This window comes from Protopterus annectens, chromosome 7.part0 (genome assembly GCF_019279795.1).
Source record: "Protopterus annectens isolate FY-2018-M chromosome 7.part0, PAN1.0, whole genome shotgun sequence".
Taxonomy (NCBI): domain Eukaryota; kingdom Metazoa; phylum Chordata; order Ceratodontiformes; family Protopteridae; genus Protopterus; species Protopterus annectens.
In genome coordinates this window covers 1417608449-1417631284 of record NC_056739.1, presented here as the reverse complement: position 1 = coordinate 1417631284, position 22836 = coordinate 1417608449, and positions in this window count along the sequence as shown.

The window sequence follows — 22836 nt, the reverse complement described above, 5'->3', positions numbered from 1 at the left end:
GAAAAAGAAACACAGATGCCATACTTTAGAAACATACGACTCTGTGGGAGATCAATGTATTTACTAAAGTGCTAAAAATAAAACATTCTGATGACAGCTAGTCAAAACAATTTACCTGCCTGAGAGTTCCCACTGCAATCTAGATTCCCAAAACTGTTGAAAATAAGATACACATAAGAGTTTAAATGACTGCATCAGTAACTCCCTCTGGGATAAACTAGCTCACAGTTTAAGAAATACTAAACATTACATCTTGTTCAAAGCCTGTCTATAATTATTATAAAACTTGACTGAATATAAATGTGAATGGCTAAACTATAATGGTCTATGTTTACATGCCTAATGCATAATGTTTTCTGTACAAAACTAACAGACTTCATTTCTTCGTGTTCTTGTGTTACACACAAGTACTTGGAATTTATTATATCTGCTTGATACTTTTTTGAATGATCTTATTGCATTTTATTTGGTACAGTTTGCATTCTGCATGTTTAAATTGTGTCACAAGTTATGGCTGAAAAGAGTCCCTATTGGACCAGCTCCCTTTCATGGGAATCAATCAATCAATAAATAAATAAACAAATAAATAAAGGCCTACAAGCTTTAGTAATAGAATAAAGATTCTTTTGCTTAGAGACTGAAAACATAAACTGAACTGCAAAGTGTTTAATTTTAATGACAAGGAGTATGCTATCAGCAAGATTTGGAAAGGAACATGATGTGGAAATATGCAGCCATTTTGGTTTATGCCAGATTATGCCAGGTGGTAAGCAATATTGCCCAACAGGGTGTGTGTTAAGTAAGCAATAATGCCTGACAGGGTGCGTGTTAATGTGTAATTAATGCTCTTATTGTGCTTAGAGAACTGTCTCTTTGTAAAATTGTTGTGTTTTACTTCTTATTATTTCATTTAGAACACCTGGAATATTGCATTTCTGTTAAGTGCCATCCAAATTTATATTCCTAATGTCTGCTGTTCTCTCTGCCAAAGAAATAGCAGATCTAGTTGCAGTGTTTTAGAAATAGCAGTGCTGCTGATTTTGTTTTGAAAAGTTTTCAGTTTTACTGTCATAAAGACCGACCAAATACTTACTAATAAGACATTAAACACCTGTCAAATGCAAATTTACCTCCTTCAGCATCACTATACTGCATGTGATTATGACATATATTTCCTACTTATTTCAATTTTACATTTTAACCACTAAAAAAAGAAAATCACTCCCCTAGCAGTGAATTAAAGACTTAATAAAACACTTCTCCACTCTTGAATTAGTTTAAGATACAGTACAATGAATGCATTAATGAAAAATTACCTTACTCTAATTGGAGAAACAAAACAGGCACAGACCCAGAATTGAGACACATTATAAGGGCTTAGCATGCTAGTGTGTGAGTGTGTGAGAGAGAGAGTGTTTGTGCCTGTGTGTCTGAAAAATCCACAAAATTCAAGATATTCCCCAAATATTACCAGAGATATATATTACCCCCATTGTGAACACATGAATTGACAGACATATCATGAATATGAAGCTATGTAGTTCTTTTATACCTAAAGGAACCATTACCAGAGTTGTGTAAGTAAAGCTGAGCATCATGAACTACTTTCTTAAGAGTTCTGCTAGTGTTTTTCCAAAAGTTTCGTGAACATGGTCCTCTGTCTGTAGGGACCAGTCACTTATGTACTTTACAGATATCAACAACTTAAATCCAAACACGACCTCTGAGAAGATGATAGAAGAAATAGAATAACAAAGCTTCTCAAAAAGATAGGGGAACCTCAGCAGCTCAAATATACTGCAGAACATTTTTTTATTAAATAAAAGATAAAAACAGCCAGTAAGCACTTTTGAACTTAGCACATTTTTTTTTTCTTCAGACTTAGTTTGAATGATGTCAGGAGCTAAGCTTATTGCTGAGGTCAATATTCTTTTGCTCAAAATACATCATTCTCAGTGATGGTAACAAACCCATTTGATTGCCCAGCTTAACTTGATGACACCAACATGGAAGATGTTGCTTAAAATCCTGTCAAGCTAAGACTATGCAGATAGCAGTGGTGGCTTTCCAGGCTCACTGACTCCCTCTGGGAAACCTGCTTTTTCCAGAATGGAGCTCTAGTGACCCTGTTCTGAAAAGAACACTAGTAGTGTGCCTGTTGATTAAGAATGCCAGGGCTAAGGGTGAATCATTCTACAGTTGTACACCACATAATGTGCAACCTGTTCATCCCCATGTAGAAAATGTGTTCTCCATGTATGATGATGTATATGCACCACCAGAGGTAAACCCCTCATTGGTAAGATCAGACCATAAACAAATTTCCCTGGACATCCATATCCCGTCCCCACCCCCAGCCAAGGAAATCACTGTAAAGAATTTCTCAAAAGCCAACTTTGCACTTCTCAAGACTGAGGTGGAATCCTTCAAAGCCCCTGGGCCAGAGGATAATACAGCCCAATCGGCAGAATCCTTTACGAATGCATTCTATGAGCGCCTGCAGGAATGCATAGATCGTGCTATCCCAAACAAAACCAAGACTCACTCCTCCAAAAACAGGAGACCGGTCTGGTGGACCCCGGCCATAAATAAGCTATACAACAGAAGGAGGAAGCTACTACATGACAGAGCAAAATCCCCAAAAAGGGAAGGCATCTCTGATCAGTATTAGCAAGAAACTTCGATCCCTCATAAAATCATCAAAGGCCAGTTTCAAAAGAAAAATTGCCCTAGACACTAAAGATAATCACAAGGCCTTCTTTAGTTATGTCAGGAACATGGGCGGGAACTCCCAGATATGCTCTGAATTGTTGCATAACGGTACAAAATATACCGAACCTACAGACATAGCCAACATCCTGGCAGACAGATTCAGTGCAAACTTCTCCCCCCTTCCCCCCCAAAGGAGCAAATGCCTATCCCAACTGAATGTAACCTCCCTGACATCACAGATGGACAGGTGAAAGCTTCCATCTCCAAAGCAAAAAACACACCATCTATGGGACCGGATGGTGTCCCAGGCTGTGTCTTACATGAGCTCCAAGAAGAACTGAACCCTCACATTAAGTCACTGTTCAAACTTAGCCTTACTACAGGATATGTACCCAAAGAATGGCATACAGTTACAGTGGTCCCACTCCACAAAGGTGGTGCCACAATGGACCCCGGAAACTATCGCCCCATAAGCCTGACTACTCTGGTCTGTAAAGCTATGGAGCGTATTATCATGGAACTCATAAACAAAGACATTGGGAGCCTCCAGACACTAGACCCTACCCAATTCGGCTTTGTTAAGGGCAGATCTTGCCTCTTAAACCTAGTTGATTTATTTGAAACAGTTACCAAAGCCATAGATGAGGGCAAGGTAGTCCACACAGCCTACCTGGACCTCGCAAAAGCCTTCGACACAATACCCCACTCGGGCATCATAAATAAGCTTACCAGCTGAAATATCAACCCCTATATCACAAGATGGGTTGCAAACTGGCTCAGAGATAGAACCCACATGGTCAGAATTGCAGGTGCCATGTCCGTATCCAAACCAGTTACAAGTGGCGTCCCACAGGGCTCAGTTCTGGGACCTCTCTTGTTTGGTATATACTTCTCTGAGGTTCAGGCTAACACGGGGGGATTATGGCTGAGAAAGTTCACAGATGACTGCAAACTGGAGGCCATAATCAAATCTCCAGCTGACACAAGCATCCTCCAAAAGGGTCTCACAGAGACGGACGCTTGGTGCCAGAGCCACGGCCTCAAGCTAAATGGTAAAAAGTGCATAGTCATCCCCTTTGGAAAAAACAAGGTGCCCACAAATTACCACATAGGTGGTAATCCATTAAGTATGGAAGAAGTAATTAGAGATTTGGGGACCAACGTAGATAGTAATCTCTCCTTTGATAATCACATTGCCAAAGTGGTTAGAAAGACCTTCTATATAGCCCACCTTATCATGAACGGGTTCGCATCTAGATCAAGAGAGGTCATTGTGCCCCTCTACTCATCACTCATCAGGCCCATAATTGAATACAATGCCCCTTTTGGGATGTACCTTACCCGACACCTGCAGCAACTGGAGAGACCCCAAAAGTACCTCACCAAGAAGATCATGGGCTAGAAACAGATGTCCTATGCAGCTCATCTAAAGAAACTCCAGCTCTACTCAGTTGCTTACCGCCTACTCAGAGGCGATCATTGCCTGACGTACAAAGCCATGTCAAACCCAGAATTAATGGACATGCTCCACCTCAAAAAATCCAAGTCCCTTAGAGCTACATGCTCCAGGGACCTAAACCTCAGCACAAAAATAAATAGGACATGCTGGAGGGACAGATTCATTTCCCAGAGGCTCCCCTCACTCTGGAATAGAATCCCAATTCATGTTAGACATAGCCCCTCGCTGAGCCTCTTCAAGCGAAATCTGGACGCGTGGATGGGAAATCGTAAATTCACCCCTGGGATCTCTTCTGTGTCCCTGCTAGATAGAGGCACAGTAAACTAATCTTAAAATGGTACCTTCTGTGACCTACTCTACAGAGGCACAGTAGGCTAATCTAATAGGGAGGCGGAAGCCAAATACACTCTGGCTAGGCTTATAAATCCCCTAGGGCAGATAGCCTAGTATCTACCTATGAACCTATGAACTTATCCTGAGTACAATTTTTTTCATTGTTAACAACAATTTAAGATTCAAAGGAGACTTCTCAAACACATCCTGTGTTTTAATTGTTAGATATGAATAACTGATTCATATATGTTTGTCTGAAAATAGGTCCTGTTTCCTAGAAAACGTGTATGTTGGTCAAATTTTGTAACACTGCATATTTGCTGTTGTGTCTGTCTTTCTATCTGTCTGCCTGTCTCTCTCTATATCCTACTGTTCTGTTGTTGTATGAATATATGACCTAATGATGTCAGGACATATACTTATGTCTACAAATTATTAAAGCATCCTCAGGTACACTTGTTTTCTATCCTGCTTCCTTACAGCTTCTTTGCTGTATGTTCTGATTATTTTCACTGACAATGCTTTACTTAATTTCTTCAGGAATATTTCAGTCTGAAATGCTTGTGACACAAGCAGTCCTGCTGTTATTTTTAAAGTCTTAAAATTAACAGTACAATGCACTTGAATTTAAGCTATACTTTTAATAATAACACATTTTCTTTCTTATTAAAATGGCATGATATGTTATCGAAATGCAACTGCTGAAAGCAAATCTAATGAACATTATCACAGATAAGAAATGCCTTAAGGCAAATTCTTTCACATAGGGATTGCAAAATTCCACACAATGATGCCTACATTAATTAAGAAAATACACATTTTGGAAAAAAAGGATGATACTACTGTGAAAAGCACTAGAGGAATGTGTCTAATTACCACTGTGGATAATAACGCTGTGGATTTAGGATTGCAAGAAGTGATGTCTTAACTAAACGACCTGATTTGCAAAAGAAAATAAAAATGTTTCATACTGGCTTTAAAATACATGTATACAAATAATAATATTATGCTTTTGAAATTGTATATTATACATAGTTATATAGTTTTCACATACTGTTTATGTTTAGTATTAATACTGACTAATTCTCAAACATCATTTATATAATTCTCCAGCACATTCTGGACACTGTTCATAAATGTAAATGTTTTGACTTGTGCAGAAAGTTAGAAAGGATAGCCACCAATAGCACTAAATCCACATATTAATAGAAACAAGTTATCTTCTCTAATGAATGTAAATGTATTTTGTAAGAATTAAAGCAGTTGACAGTGCATTACAAATTAAACACTGTGAGATCAAAAACAAAACTTCACAGAGACTGCAGCTTCATCCTAAATTCTACAGTAGAAAAACTAACCAACAAAATGTCCATTCTCCTTTTTTTTAACACACATCGCTCAGCCCAGGGCTGTAGCTAGATCATCTAGTGCCCAGTCCCAGTCCCCGATATAGTGCTCTACCCCCTTACTTATAAAATAACTTGCTATAAACCAGGTTCACCACAAAAACTTTTATTAGCAAGGCTAAGTGCTTTTGTTCCCAGTTTTATGGAGCTTCAACAGAACAATAGGCACTGGTTGAAGAGCAGTATAAATAATGTGACTATTAAAAGACATATGATGAAATTCATCAGTCAACATGACAAATCAATTAAATAATTAAGCTTCATAATACTTCAATTTTAAAACAGAATTTATGGAGCAGGTATCATGTAACCCTGGAAAATGAGTAGCATCCTGTCTTAGTTGCCATTTAAGTTCACATTTATCCAGATACTCATCCACTATGTAACCTCTAGGGTCACTATTAACATGAGCACTTTAAAAAGAGTAATGCTAGCAGTTACCCAACCTGGACAGCAATATTAACTTAAAAACACTTTTGTTTTGCCAAACAGATTCAGATGGAGTGCTTTTGTCCTTACTAAGCTAGTACATGGGCAAAATGTAAAGATGTCTTTGAAGTCATATTTATGAGCACAATTACAACACAGGGAAGAGGAATGATGAAAATGCCTTATGTAAGCATTCTGTTACCTGTATAAATTCTAAGAGATTTAAGTTTTCTATCTTGGAACAAATAAAATACAGTCCAAGTGGGGGGAAATGTAAATGTTAAACTAGAGGCACAAGAAGTTAAGTGGCAGTTTAGACTGCATGCTTTTCAAAAACCTGGTTTGAATGAAAAGTTCCATCCAACCCCTGCTGAGGATGAGATGTATATGTAGTTGAATACTTTTGGTATTTATGTTTTCTTCTTTTAAATCATGTTATTTGTCACTTTTTAACACTGGTTTTATTTTTTATCAGACAGGTGTGACATTGATTATTTATTATTTTTATAGATTGATTTTAACTGATTGGTTTTAAGAATAACATACAAATTGTATTACTCTTTACATTAGTGTACTGTTACTTTAAATTCCACTGTTCTATTAACATATAAATTATTCAGTAGGAAGCCATGGTAGATTATTTATAGGATGTTTTTAATTCATTCATTTATTCTGAAGAAGTCCTGACTTAGTAAGGATGAAAGTACTCAGTCTGAATCTGTTTGACAAAATAAAAGTGTTTTTTTTAAGTTAATATTACTGTTTGGGCTGGTTAAGCTTCTATTGTTACTCTTTTTGAAGTGTTTTAGCTGCCTTTGGTAATGCTACACTTTTGGTTTTATTCACTAATAACCTGCACAATAACCAGAAAACCAAAATGATGTATTCTATACATTTCTAAATGTTTAAACAATGCATTTGTGTCTCTGCCCTTCCTAATATCAAGTAAGTGTTCATAAATTTGATCCTTCAGTTTCTTGGACGTTTTACCTACATAAAATGCAGAGCATAAATAATACATAGCTAAATAAACAATTTGTTTAGAATTACATGATGAATAGCCATTAATTCTAAATGTTTTCCCCTGACTTGAAAATTGTCACTTATAATAATATTTGAACACTTGGACCAGCAGCCACATCTAAACATGTTGTTGTTGTTGTGTTTTTCGGCTTTTCCCGGTTAGGGGTCGCCACAGCGGAACTCCGGTCTGCTAATGATTGGTAGTTGATTTTTACGTGCCGAGTTACCAGCCCTGAAGCACAACCTTTAACGAAGGTACGCCCATTCAAGCATGTCTCCACGCAGAAGACGCTCTAGCTGAGAATCAGCCACATCTAAACATACCACTGTTTTTTTCTCATTCCTTGTCACTCTATTTTTATTCTGTTCCAGATAATTCTTTAATGATCCATCTTTTCTAAAAATAATACCAAGTTTTTCACCCATTTTGTCAAGTAGATTTTTTTTATCAGTAGTAAAAAGGGCCCAATTCTTATAAAGTACATTCACAATAGCTTTACTATCGTGTGAATGTAGTAATAAACATCTCATTCACAATAACTTTATTATCAAGTGTGAATGTTGTAATAAACACCTTATTCACAATAGCTTTACTATCAAGTGTGAATGTAGTAATGATCACCTTATTCACAATAGCTTTACTATCAAGTGTGAATGTAATAATAAACATCTTATTGTTGCCCTCATATTTAGGTTTTAAACACAAAGAATTCATATTTTTATTATTGGAACTTAAAATAGGCAAACCTTGTTTTTCCTTAGTGACCACTTCCTCTCTGATTTCCATCACAAAATTAGCTGGCTATCCCCTTTTGTAAAACATATCTACTAAAATGTCACATTCTTGATAAAACACATCACCCTCAGGAATAATTATGATGTAATGAACTAGTTGTCCCCCTGAGAACGGCCTTCTTTTGATACTTGGGGTGTCAGCTGTTAAAATGTAGAAAATAATTAGAAAACGTGGACTTTCTATGTATACTGGAAATATATTTCTGATTGTCATATTCCTTGCTCAATTCAATATCCAAATATATAATTTTATCTTTACTAAAATTATATGTAAATTTTAAAAAATAACTGTATTATTAATGTCATCAACAAATTCATTTAACTTACTGAGGCTATCTATACAGAAAATAAATATATCATTTAAAAATCTCATGTAAAGAACTCAGGAATTATTAAAAATGCTACTGAACACATTTTGTTGTTCTCAATGTGCCATGACAAAGTTTGTAAAGATAGGCTCCCATTGCAACCCCAATTTTTGTTTGAAAAATTTTCTTTCGAAATAAATAAAATTATTTTTCAAATCTATTTCCATTAAAAACATGATTGCATTAATTTTTTCAGGAGAAAAATCCAAATGCTCATAAATAAACTCTTCAAACAACAGAATACCTAAATAGTGTGGTAATACAGAATATAAATTCTGCACATCAATGATTACAAAGAATGAATCAGCCATAACTGCATCTGATTCATCTTGCTCAAAAAATGCAGAGTCCTTACAATTATGTACAGCATTATCCATCCCTCCTTTTAATATATCATCCAGAAGTTTGGTTATATAAAATGCATTACACCTACTGGTGACAGTGAAGGCGGTCGCTTGTCTAAAACGGAACCTTTGGCCAAATGTGTAGACTTTAAGCTTAAATCATTTACAGTGGACAAGCAACATATACTAAAGTACTCTTGGCATTTTCTTGAAATTATGTTTAATGTCATGTTTTTGCCTGAGGCCCTTTTTGTTACAATAGGCATTAAGGATTTATTTTTTGTCATTCCCCACAAGGAGGGGTTGAATTGGTTTCATCAAGCTATGGTCAGGGGCACTGATTTGAACAATGCTGAAGTTAAGCTGATCCTTCAGTGCATGGAGCTTGTGCCAACCAGCAACTTTATATACTATGAAGATCAATATTATAACCAACACAGAGATGTAGCCATGGGGGCAGCCTCAGCTTCCATATTTGCCAACATGGTTTTAAGTTCACCTTTTTCTTCTATGATTGGGGTTATCTCAGGCACCTGGATAATATATTTATTTTATGGAATGGAGTTTTTTAAACCTCTTCACTGACTTTCTAAAATTTACCCACCAATGGAATACGCATTCTATTGATTTTCTCAACACCACATTATATAACAATTTTGAAGAACAAACATACAGTCCAACATATTTAAGAAATATACTTTTTCAAATGCTTACTTGCATTTCGATAGTCAACACTCTGCAGAAAAAGTATGAAGTCTGAAATCGAACAGCAGTGCAGGCAAGGGGGACCCGTGGAGGTGGCCATAGCACTGAGATTGATCTAACTGTTGAAGTTGTAAGTAAGGCAGTCCAGGGGATTAGTTATTACAAATTTGCCATGTGGTGTTTTCCATAAATGGTACCAGTATGGATTAATGCAGTAGGGCAATACAAAGAATCACTTTTCTAAGTTGATTTCATTTTTAGGAGGAAAACATGAATGCCATCATGATGGTATCCACCCATTCAACCCTAAAGAGATGATCACTGCTCATGCAGTTACTACAGATATGAATCACAAAGTCATATTCGTGTGTGTGTGTTCTAGTTGTGTCCATATATTTTGTTGGTTACCCTGAAGGAGGTATTTATTGGAATGCTTCTCTGTTTATGTGTTTGAGTGTGTGTGCATTGGAGTGTTTTCAGGAATGTGTGAGTGTGAGCAAATGTGTATTGACTGTTTGTGACTTCTTGGATATGTGTGTATGTGTGTAGAAATATTTTGGGTAGTTGTGTTTATGTGTATTTTTGTGTGCATGAGTGTGCACAGTGTCCAAATATGTGTGTGTGTGTATGTGTGTGTGTGTGTGTGTGTGTGTGTGTGTGTGTGTGTGTGTGTGTGTGTGTGTGTGTGTGTGTGTGTGTGTGTGTGGGCAGGTGTTTATGCTACCATGATGTATGAGCTGGCAGGCCAAAAATTAGTATCATTAGGTCTGACAGGGGAATGTTACATTCAGAAACATTACAATTCCCACTAATTAGGTGTTCCTCTTTATGGTCATACAGTACTTCAGAGTCAGATAGTATCTCCTTCGCACTAACTGGCCAACGAGCATTAACCAGTTACTGTTAGAGGAGAGAATCTTTCTGAATCCCAGGGTTGTATATAAGACTTTACAGCTGTCTCATCAACATCATCATCAGCTGCCTTTTCCCCATTTTCTACATGGGGTTAATGTATCGAGTCAACTGTCACCATCTCCCTTGATTCAATGCCAGTCTCCTATCTTCTTTGACAGTTTTCTGCTTTTCTGCACATGTCTGAACTACTGTAATACATTCTCTTTGACCTTCTTTATAACTGGAGCTATTTTGGCTTCTGCTCTGATGTCCTTATTTCTTTGTCTGCCCCTTAGGGTACTTACTATCACCTTTACTGTCCCAGTTTCTGTACCATACCTTAGTACTGGCCTCACTACTGTTTTGTACACCTTAGTTTTTAGCTTCTTTGGCATTTTTGTGCCAGACACTACCTCTGCGCTCTGTGCCAGTTGGCTATAGCCCCTATGATTATATCTTTGCCCTCATCATTCAGACTTCCCTTCTCCCCAACTACCTCTCCCAGATGCTTGAAGCTATTTACCTGTTCCACTATCTTCTCTTCTATTTTAATTCCCATCTTCATCTGATTTCTCTAATTTGCTGTCAGTATAACTGTCTTCTCTGTATCCAGTTTCATCCCATGTGCCTTCATCTTTGCATTCCATTCCCCTATCCTTTGCTGAAGTTCTTGCTCAGATTCTGCCTGTAATGCCACATCATCTGAATACAGCAACTTTGTTGATTTTTCCCCTCAAACCTGTTTGATAATGTAGCCCATCACCATTATGAATAGCAGTGGGCTCAGAACTGAACCCTGATGCACACTTTTTCCTTCCAGGAACCTCTGTGAGACCAGACACAGTTTGGACCTGAGTCATTGGGTCCTTGTACATATCCTACAGCAATTCTACAAATTTACAGTTGTCTGATACTCAAAATACATGCATCTCTACTGTGATTTTGTGTTATTTATATTAAGCAAAAGTATGATTCAGTGCTTCAGTGTTTGTTATTTTTTGTACTTCTTAGAATTTCAGTTTAATGTTTCCCTATATTATGTTAACAACAAACATATATGTTATCAGAGTCCCATACTTAAAAGGGATTGTAAACTCTAAAGCAAATAATGTGCAGCTACTTCCTCAGAACCTAGATTGATTAGGTCTGAACTCATATGATTTTTCAAATATTCATGTTGATGTTATTTATTTATTCATTTGCTCCTGGATTTATACTCATCCAGCTGGCCAACTGACTCCATTACATACATCCCATTTGGCTTATTCTTTCCTTCTAATGTGAGAACAGAGACATGGTCCACTTGTTCCCAGGTGAATATAAGATCCTTAAGGCTCTTTAGCTGTCCAGCTTGATTGAGAAGCATATCAACCCATTCATCTTTGGATGTGACAGTCAGGGTCTTGGATGTAGGCTGACTGGTATATGAGGTGAGACTCCTGCTCTGTGTTGGCTAACAACTACACACTGCAACTGGTTGTCTGTTTTGTGTTGCTACCTGGAAATTTACATGCACCTCATGGACTGTGTTAACATGAAGAAAGCCTGACTACATCTGTCACCCAAAGATGGGTGAGACACTCATTCTCATCCCCTCTACCTGGTCTTTCAAATGTCTGTGAACTTGGGTAGTATACAACACAATAAAGCTTTATCCCTGTGTCACAGGGTTGGGAATGATCTATTCATGTTGAATTTAAAGTGTTATGCTCTTAAAATGATGAGTCATCATTAGCCTGTGTGATCAGGATTTTCTGTATTACCCAAGACTCTGAGGTTTGCATTTAGGTAATATAAGTCTACAAAAAGAGATGAGTAATACATCAGGTTCTTGAGCAGGATGAACGAAAAGATATGGGGAACATAATAAATATATTGTAAAGATTTCTGCAATTAATTTAGATTTTATTTTACCTTATGATATGGAAAGGAAATTTGATGTGACAGCCTGTACTCACTGCAATAAGGAAAACAATAACCTTAAATCCTAGATATTGATATTTCTGTGTGTACCATTAAAAATCAGTGTTATCAGTACCCAATGAGCCAGTGGTGTGATTTTATTTACAATATATGAATGGAGGATTTTCTCCTTTCCTGCTATCGATGGCCAATGGAGGATTTTCTCCTTTCTTGCTATTGATGGCCATTTAGAGTAATTTACTAAGCTAGGAGTAAGCAAGGTGCTTGCCTGCCAAAAGGGTGATTTCTTTCATTACAGTATAAATACTCTGGCTAAAGGAAGGCAGTGGGAAGATGAGGCAGGATGCTTTAAGCATGAGTACAATCAAGAACAATATTCTTTTCTTGGAATCTGGAAAGGTGTTCTCACCCTACAAAAAGAAAGAAACATAAATTATTAGTGATAAAGTCAGATTGTTTTAGTGCAGGAAATCAAAGGAAGTATTAATGGAAACAAGTTACATATCCAAACATTTGAACACATAGTTTCTGATCTAGGGCCTGGGGGTAGAAAAGGAGAATTGTCATTATGTTTTGGAAGGACCTTAGCAGAGTAATGGACAGCAGCATTAGTTGCATAGATAGACGGTTGATATTGCTAGAAAAATTCATGAGTTTGAATTGGAAAATAGAAAAAAAAAATATGTGCCAAACTAAGTCATAGGAATTATGTCCAGGAATTTTTCCAAAAACGTGAAGGAACAAAGGGTACAATCTAATAGGTTCAGCATCACTTAAAGCATATTCCCACAAATCATATTAATAATATAGAACTTGGTGTCACTAAATGTGCAATGGATACGTATGTTAGTAGTAAGCAGGGAATTAGGAACACCAATGAGGATGTATGTTTCATGTAGAAATAGGAAGTATGGGTCCTCACCCTTACTCATGCCATTCATTGAATTTGGTGTTGCATAAATTATTTAACAGTAGGTGGAAGTCAACAGTTGGGATCTAGTAGAAAAATTTAGTACAGACACTTGTATATAGTCTGAGTGATTAGAAGAATGTTGAAGTGGGTGTGCTTTGAAATGAAAATTGAGAATCAGTCTAGAAATTTGGAGGAACCCATGTATATGGCATTCATATAGCAGAAACGACATACTCTGTAATGAGTGGTATAAGAAATTGAACCTATTATCATGAGATGAACGAAACAACACTTATAGAAATGCTCAGTTCCACAATTGTTTTACATTTTCAGGTTCAAGTGGCATCCTGTATTCAAAGCAGTTCCACTCTCATAGGTCACTGGCTAGATTAAAACAGGTAAAAAAAAAAAAATTTTGACAACATGTTATAGATTCATGCATGTGATCCAAGTGGATGCGTGTAAAAAGAGTAGTGGAGAGATATACATTTGGAAAGAGAGGTAAGGCTTTAAACGAAGGACAAACTATGAAAAAGGTGCATCTAAAGATTAGATAGATTAGATAGATAGATTGATAGATAGATATTAATAACTAGGAGAAAAACTGGGCAAAGATATAGAAGGTTAAGGAGTGACAGCTTATATGGGACCAATCTATAAAAATTCTGCATATGATTTATCTCCTCAGACAAAGCCATATGAAAAGAGAATGAAATCAGAAGCATGATATTGCATGTATGGAATGGAAAATGCAAATGTACTATATGTGATTTTATTTATATTTATTTTACATTTGTTTACCAGGGAAGGGCGACTAGACAAATAGTCCATTTTCAGCAGATGCCCAGAGAGAAAAGCTCCATTGAATATAACAGACAAACCAGACTGAAAATAGTGCATATACAACAAAACATTTCAATATTCAATGTGAGAGAAAAGCTGCGCTTAATACAAAACATAAGTAGACTGTGTATAACAGATTTCTAGACTGATGAAAAACAGAATTTAAGTAACATTAATATTAAAATATATCCAGAAGAATAAGTATGCAACAAAAGCAATTAATAATCATTGTATTATTAAGTAAAGGCATCCTACAATGGGATTTATCATAAATTAACATAGCACAGAGAATGAAAAGGGGGGCTGTATTTTTCATCGATAGCTGTTTGTGAGTTAGTTACTAACCTAGGGCAGCAGAGGAGCATATCCATGTACACGATAAGTGGGATTTGGGAAATATTTTACAATTAAATTTGCTGGCTATGGATCTTATGCTGAAAGACAAGGAATTCCAGATTTTTGCAATGCAGTTAGAGTAGAGGGAATCCCCAGCAGAATTTTTACTTTTGGTTATATTTATTAATTATTTGTTACAGGAACATAAACACCAGTTATTTGAGTAGTGATTAAATAGGTTTTGAAGAAATGGAGTTTGTTCTGGTTGGTAAAATATTTGATAGGATATAGTAATTTGATTGAGGGCAAGCAGATTAGGTAATTATAGCCAAGAGAGCTGTTTCAGGGCCAAGCAATGATGTGCTCTAAGTTGAATCAGTTGTGAAATTTGCAGTTTTATTATAGCAGTTGTCAAGTTTGCTTAAGTCTCATTCCTTTAGGCTATCAAGAATAGAAGAAACATAGAGGAGAGTAGAGACTAGGTGGGTTCTTGCAATGATGGCCTTAGTATTATTGGTTAGGCATTTTTTACTCCTGTATAGAGAGCCAAGCTTTTTGTATACTTTCTTATTGTTTGGGCAATGTGTAGGTAAAAATTCATGTTGTAATCTATAATAACTCTGAGAAGTTTGGTTTGGAGGAACTGTAGTAATGATAGTATCATTAGTTGAGGTGATTTTGAATGGTGGGATGGAGTCATACCTCTCAACTGTACAGATTTTCACAGAATGTCCAGATTTTTGGCTCATATTTTTGGCATGTTCCTCTTTTTTCCTGGCAAATCACTGGGATGATCTCAGGATTGAAGTCACTAAATAATGACATACATCTGAGTTTCAGACTTCAAATCCTTCAGAAAATGTATATTAAAACAAATCCTGTTACTCTAGAAAAGTTTATAAGAGCAATATTAAAAATATGTCCCTATTTGTACCCTCATTTTGTCAAGCTTTGTCCACATTTTTTGCATTAAGAGGTTGAGGGGTATGTCTGGAGTCTATGACTCTTGTAGGATGGATCAGCATCAATTTAGTTTTATTAGGCTTGAGAATAAGCTATGCATTTGATAGCCGCAATTCAACCGCAGTGAAGGACTCTTGCATTATTCTTTTTTGTATGTGATGGAGTAGAACAGATCAGGGCTGAGTCGTCTGCATATTGTACCAAGGTGGCATGAAGGGTGGCTGTATGAAGGTTGTTAGCAAATATAGTGAAAAGAGAAGGACCTAGGATAGACCCTCAAGGAACACCCAAAGTAACTCAGAAGAGGACAGAGATTATTTTGCCATTTTACAGCCTGTTGCCGACCAGTTAAATAGTCCTGGAACCATGCAAGTGTGCAATGGCTTAGTTTTAGATCAGAAAGTGCATTTAAGAGTTTGTTATGTGATGCAGTATCAAAACCCTTTGAATGGTCAAGAAAGATAGAAGATTAAGTTGTTAAAGAGCAAAGGACTAGCATGAGAAAACATGAAATGAGTGGAAGAATATTTTTTTTTACAAATAGAGTATTGGGTTTATGTTCTGAATTTGAGAGAAAGACAAAGTCTGCACCTTTTCTCTTTGATCTTTCAGCATGTTCACTTTTATGATAAGATTTAGTTTGTCCTGTACAATAATGTGATGATCTATCACTATTTGAAATGATGGCCTTTTCCTCTTACTAAGTGTTTTTAGTAATATCAAGCATACTGCTGGGGCACCTACCACAGAAGTGTTTCATTGAACCTGTCAACTAACTCCTAAGTCTGTGAATGGTTCACTGATGATTTTAATTGCTTAAAGTATAGTTTCTTATGTATTCACTAGATATGTGGTCCAGGAGACCTTTGAGGAGCATAGCTCAATTTTCCAATTTCCCTAAAGGATTGTGTGTTTGAGTGACTTGCTGAAGGTCACACAATAGGTAAATGAAAGGCAAGAGAGTCAAATTCTTGAACACAGAAAGTACTCTGATGACAGGTCAGAGTATCAGTTCTCTGCACTAAGGGCAAGTCTTGATGAAATACAAACATGTGGCACATAGTGTATCAGACCTGTGACCCAGCTGATGCAGTACACTTGAAAGAAAAAGTTTGCCTTAATCAGTGTTGACCTCTTTAAGGATATGCAGTATCTACATCTTTAGGGATATCCACTCTAAGGAATAGCAGAGACAGTTCTCTGGCAATAGCCTTAGCAATAGCCTTGAATAATGGTATAACGTCTTTATTTTTTATCATAGTAGATAATTTGGAGTATGTACTGAAATCTATTGCTAGATTTCATAGGTGGCCCTAAAATGTCTATATCAATGTAATCAAAGTGGGCCATTCAATAACAGACAGTGTAATCAATTGACTCTTAAAGTTATGTATTTATTTGTTATTAGTAAGTGAACTAGTAACAACAAAATATATATATTAACTATGGCACAGGCCAAAAGGCATTAAAGTATTTTCAAAGCAACACTTGCAAACATTATCTTCCAATTTACATTTAATCCAAGACAGGGTTCAGTTTTCTGAAATTCTAGACAAGAAACACAGAAATTATATTTTATTATACCTGGTCAATAAAATCTGTCTAACACTTGGTTTAGGTTTGTTCATCCCTACATGACCTCCTTATTAATGATTATGAGCTAACTTTATCACTTGGTTCCTTTACTTATTAGGTGCTAATAAGTGATTTAGAGTTTCCTCGCTATATTTACTTGCTCTAGTTGGGGTAATCCTTTAACTGAAAGTAGGGGTAAAATATAAATGGAATATCTTTTTCACTATCACCTGCAACAACTTTAGTTGTATTTGCTAATGGTTTTCTTTTAGTGTTAAAATGTCATCTTCTCTTTGTGTTTTTTTAAAAGCTCATGCAGTTTACCTGTAAGTCTCATAAATCAACATTTACTTTCATCACTTGTTGTTCTTGATTTGGAAGGTATGACTTCATATTTCACTTCTCAAAAAATGGCTCTAGAGTTTCTTCTATGTCTTTACTACGAAATGACAAAAAAAATCTCATTACTTTAAATCCTTTCTGTTATCTGTGCAAGCTTCTTGAGAATTCTTCATGTCTTTGGATATCTGTTTCCTTTGAAAAAGTAGGTTTTGAACTCTGCAATGCCATAGCTATCTATGTTTAGTGCTATCTATCATTTCTTAACTCTGCACATCCTATTTTTAAGCCCTTCCTCTTCTAATTATGTTATCTCTGTTTCTAAATCTCTATGTGGAAATCACCTGCCTCATGTTTTCTTTTATTTCAGACTTTTCCATCAGTCTGTCTTTGACTCCAATACCAACATCTCTAAGAGTGCTGAGCATCTTTTTATTCTTTGTCTCTGCAGCAGGGCTAGCACCCAGCTGTGTAAACCTTGGCTCAAGATGATTGTCACTGTTGAAGTTTAACCCTGACTTCATGTTCAAAAATGTGAAAAAGGCGTGGAGGATGGCTGGATGGATGAATGGTTATGACAAACTTCTGATGGCCCACAAGATCATTTCTTGCAATCTAATTATAACCAAATTATATTCTCTTTTGTAGATTCTGTGCAAATCTCCTTCACATGATTTTGATTTTCTCTCTTAGTATGAGTATCATGGTCCTACCCTCTGCCCTAATCTTATATTGAGCTGGTCAATTTGGTTGTTACTTATTCTCCTTCTGATGCTCCTTTCCCCCACATATTCCATAGTGTTTTAAAATGGGGGAAGTCTTTTCATTTTATACTATATCTAGTAAATTAGGAACAATAAATATTGAATGCAAAAGTTTCCTTTAAACTGTTCCACATGTATTATTAGATGTGCATCTTTACCACTGTGGCTGCATATCACCTCTCTCTTTTGCAGTTACTAATCTTATGTCTATATACCAAGGCATGACTGACAATGGTAGCAGTGTTTCCCAAATCCAGTAAAGCATGATGGTCTTCCTCTCACAGTGTAGTGTACTTTATTACCTTAGCTGAAATTCAATGTTATAATAGATTCATGGGTTCATAGGTAAGTGCTAAAGTGCTATGCTAACTGTTCTTTCAGGACATTTTAAGCCTAGCCAGTTTTTCTTTTTGTGCATTGTAGATCAATGTGTGTGTATGTACCTTTAAGAAACTATCAAAGGGCTTGCATAAGTGTATAAATACTGAGCACATGCAAGTCTGACTGCCATTTTGTAGTAAGCTGTTGAGGTGTATGTATGTATGTAAGGTCTGTCTGTTAACAAGTTTGCTTGTATTTTATGATGCTGCTATCCATCCTGATGTGTTTCTATGCATTAAAGCATCTAAACAAAATACCCCACCTGCTTAAATGTTAAAGAGGGACAATAGACATGGCATCAGAAATGACATGTCCAAAAGGACATGGTGTCAGAAGCGGCATGTCTAAAGGACTTTAAGCCATGATGGAACCCAAATTCTTCAGTTCCAGATCGAGAGGCACTCAGTTGAAGCTGGAGAAATATAAAGGAGTGAATCATCCCTATAATATGCATACTTCACAAAACAGGTCAGAAACTAATTTCAGATGATAAAACTTGCTCAGCACTATTTTTATTCTTAAAATATGAAACAAGGCATACAAAACGCTCTAAACAATTTTTGCATAAACCAATATGTTTAATATTGATAAAAATATTCAAATTACTACAGAAAATGTTTGAAATAAAGGCTGAATTGCATAAAATAAATAAAATGAAGGGAAACAACTGCATTTTCCCTAAGAAAATATGTTCTTATTAATCAAAGATATCTGAGTTATCAGAAGTGTATAAATTGTTCACATATTTGTGCAGTTACAGTAAAGTTATTTCACAGAATATAGCCATTACAGAGCATATTTCATAAAGTACACTGTTTTGAAGAGTTTATTGTGCATTTGAATGTTATTACAAGCTCACAGAACAGCTTGTTCATACATAATTACAAGGGCCATATTTTCAGTGTGTTTGCAAATACTTTTTGGGCATGGCAGATGGATTTCAAAAACCCAGTGCACTTGGAGAGTGTCTAAGCAAGAGTATGGAATTTTCATACATGTTGCATTTTCTGATAAAGATGCCCATACAATGGAATTTATTCTGCTTAATTTAGTTGAATCAGAAGCCATTGAAAGGGGGAATTCATTTGTGTATGCACCTGCTATCTATACAGGACAGGGGGAACCATCATATCGCTGTGCCGGCTTTGTCAAGGGAGGACCCTGAGTGCTTAAAACGTAGATTTAGAGAAATGTATAACACCCAGACAAATGTTACAATGGAAAGGCACTTATTTTATACAAGGGATCAAAAGCTTGGTGAAACTTTTGCAGCATATATAACTAACTTGAGAAACAAAGCTAAAATGTGCAGATTTGATGATTTAAGGGATGAGTTGATAAAGGACAGACTTGTGTGTGGTATTAAAGATGATGCTGTGAGAAAGATTTTGCTTCTTGACAGTGATTTAATTTTGAATAAGGCCATTGTGATTGGTCAGATATATGAGCTCACAGAAAAGCACAGAAATATGCTTACAAATGGAAATAGCTCTAGATAGTACAATGACAAAGCTCATGTTGATAGTATGCAGCAGGCAGTTAAATGAAACTGGCACAAGCACATGGCAGCAACTAAAATCCCTGCAGTACTCACTGGTAAACCCCAGAGCTTTCTAGCAAATACCAAAGTTCGCACAGCCTCAGTGAAGCATAAGAGTGAGTCAAACTCAAAGCATGGCACCCAACCTAGTTTCATTACCAACTCTCATAACTGTGGTGGAAATCATGAATTTAAAAGGGAAAAATGTTTAGTTTCTGTTCAGCAATGCCACAAATACGATAAATGGAATCATTTCAAAACATTTGTAAATCAAAAGGCCCATATTCTTTTATTAAAGGGGAACATTTTAAGGAACAAGTTGATCAATTAAAGAGCTGCAGCCCTACTCTTTATGTGGATGGTGTGTCAGTGCTTCATGAAACAGACAAAGCAGTAGATTTAAGGCAAAAAATGAAGTATTTTGTACTGTTGAGATAAATGGCACAGATCTCAAAGTTGGCACAGGTTCCAAGTACAATGTTATGTCAGCAGAAACATTTGCTAGTGTGTGTCATGGTAAAAGGCTTGATTTGGCACGGTGCGGAAAGCTTGTTGCTTATGGAGGTGAATAAATGCAAACCGAAGGCTCAGTAGTGCTTTCATGTTACTCTGCTGGAAAAAGCTACAACTTGTTGTTTTATGTGGTCAAGAGGCACATCCAGTCATTATTAGGTCTCAGAGACAGTTTGAAAATGGGACTGCTTTCATTTAATATGGAAATCCATCAAGTCAGTTTGAAAGAACATTATTTTAATTTCGCCCAGTACATTTATTCTACCTATGCCGATCTCTTCAAAGACAAATTAGAGAAGCTTTCAGTTGTGTACTCCATGCAGTTATACCTAGATTTCAGTCCAGTTATCAGGCCAGCATGAAAAGTTCCAATAGCCATATAGGGCAGAGTCAAAGCCAAGTTAGATAAAATGGTGTGACAAAGTATGATTTGTCCAGTTGGTTCTGCTACTCCAGCTGAATGGGTATCATTCATGGTGGTAGCTCAAAAACAAAGCTCAGATGACATCAGACTATCTATTGACCCAGGAGATTTGAATAAAGTGCAAAAAGACCTCATAATCCAATATGCACAGTTGAAGAAGTCACAGCCTGAATGCCAAATCCACTGTTTTTTTCTGTCTTAGATACAAAGAGTTCATTTTGGCAAATGCACCTTGACAAAAAATCATCACTGCTCACTACTTTCAGTACTCTGTTTGGCAGGTACAGATTTTTGAGAATGTCATTTGGGATATATTCTGCAAGTGAAGTCTTTCAACCTGCAATGCAGTAACTTTTTGTGAGCATCCTTGTGCTATTATAGTTTATGACATACTAGTAGGAGGTCATGGTGAAGCTGAGCATGACAGAAATCTCAGACAAGTTCTGGAAAGGGCATGTCAAGTGAATCTTAAGATCAATCCACAGAAATGCAAATTCAAGCTACAAGATGTTACTTATATTGGTAATTTATTTACCAGTTCAGGCTTATGACCAGACCCTTCTAAACAATAGCCATTCTTGAGATGCCAACTTCAGGCAGTTTTCAAGCCCTGCAACATTTTCTTGGCATGGTTAACTATCTAGGCAAGTTCATTCCAGACTTGAGTCAACTTTCAGCACCACTCAGAGAGCTGACACATAAAGTTGTATCATGGTCTTGGTTAGAGCAACACCAAAGAGCATTTGATGTCCTGAAACAGAGAATTGCTAGTCCACCAACTCTCAGATACTATGATGTTCACAAGCTAGTTACTTTTTCATGTGATGCTTCAAAAGTTGGTCTTGGTGCAGTCATTCTACAAGAGGGTAAACCTGTTGCCTCTGCATTGAGAACTCTTACCCAAACTGAAATGCAGTATGCCCAGATAGAGAAGGAGCTTTTGGCAATTGTGTTTGCATGTTTCAAGTTCCATGATTATGTTTATGGTAGACTTATCCAGATTGAAACAGACCACCAACCACTACTCACTATCTTAAGAAAGCCTATGCATTCAGATCCAGTTGCAAATGTATAATTTTACTCTTGTCTACAAGAAAAGCAAACTTCTTTATCTTGCAGGTACATTATCCAGATCACCCAGAAACACCACAGAACAGCATGAGAATGAGAACATTGATTCTAAAGTCATGGAAGTTAGAAATTTTTCTTCCACATGTCTTGATGAGTTGAGAGATCATGCAGCCACAAATCCAGTTTTACAAAGGCTCAACCACTTTATCGATCAAGGATAGCCATCAAGACAATCTAGTTTACCTCAAGAAGTGCAGCCTTATTTTCCATACAGAGATGAGTTTTTTTCTGACAAAGGTATCATTATGAAAGGTCCACAATAAATTGTTCTAAAGTCCTTGCAACAAAAGTAAATTACAATCTTGCATTGTGGTCACCCAGATACCGACTCTACCAAAAGAAAGGTGAGAGGACTAGTATTTAGGCCTTCTATGCCACAAGATATTGAGAGAGCACATTTATTTTGTTCCATGTGAAATAGTACAAAGCCACATCAGCAGAAGGAACCACTTCATCTAAACCAGATTCCTGAACTACCTTGGTCGACAGTGGCCACCATCTTCAAGTGGAATGGTCAATGTTATTTGGTGTTAGTAGACTCTTACCCTAATTGGTTTGAGATTGACCTACTTCCTAATCTAGCATCCAGTATTGTCATTACTAAGATGAAGCATAATTTTGCAGTTCATGGTAGTCTGCACAAAGTTATTTCTGATAATGGCACACAGTTTACAAGCCAACAGTTCAAAATATTTGCTGAAGAATGGGACTTAACTCATGTCA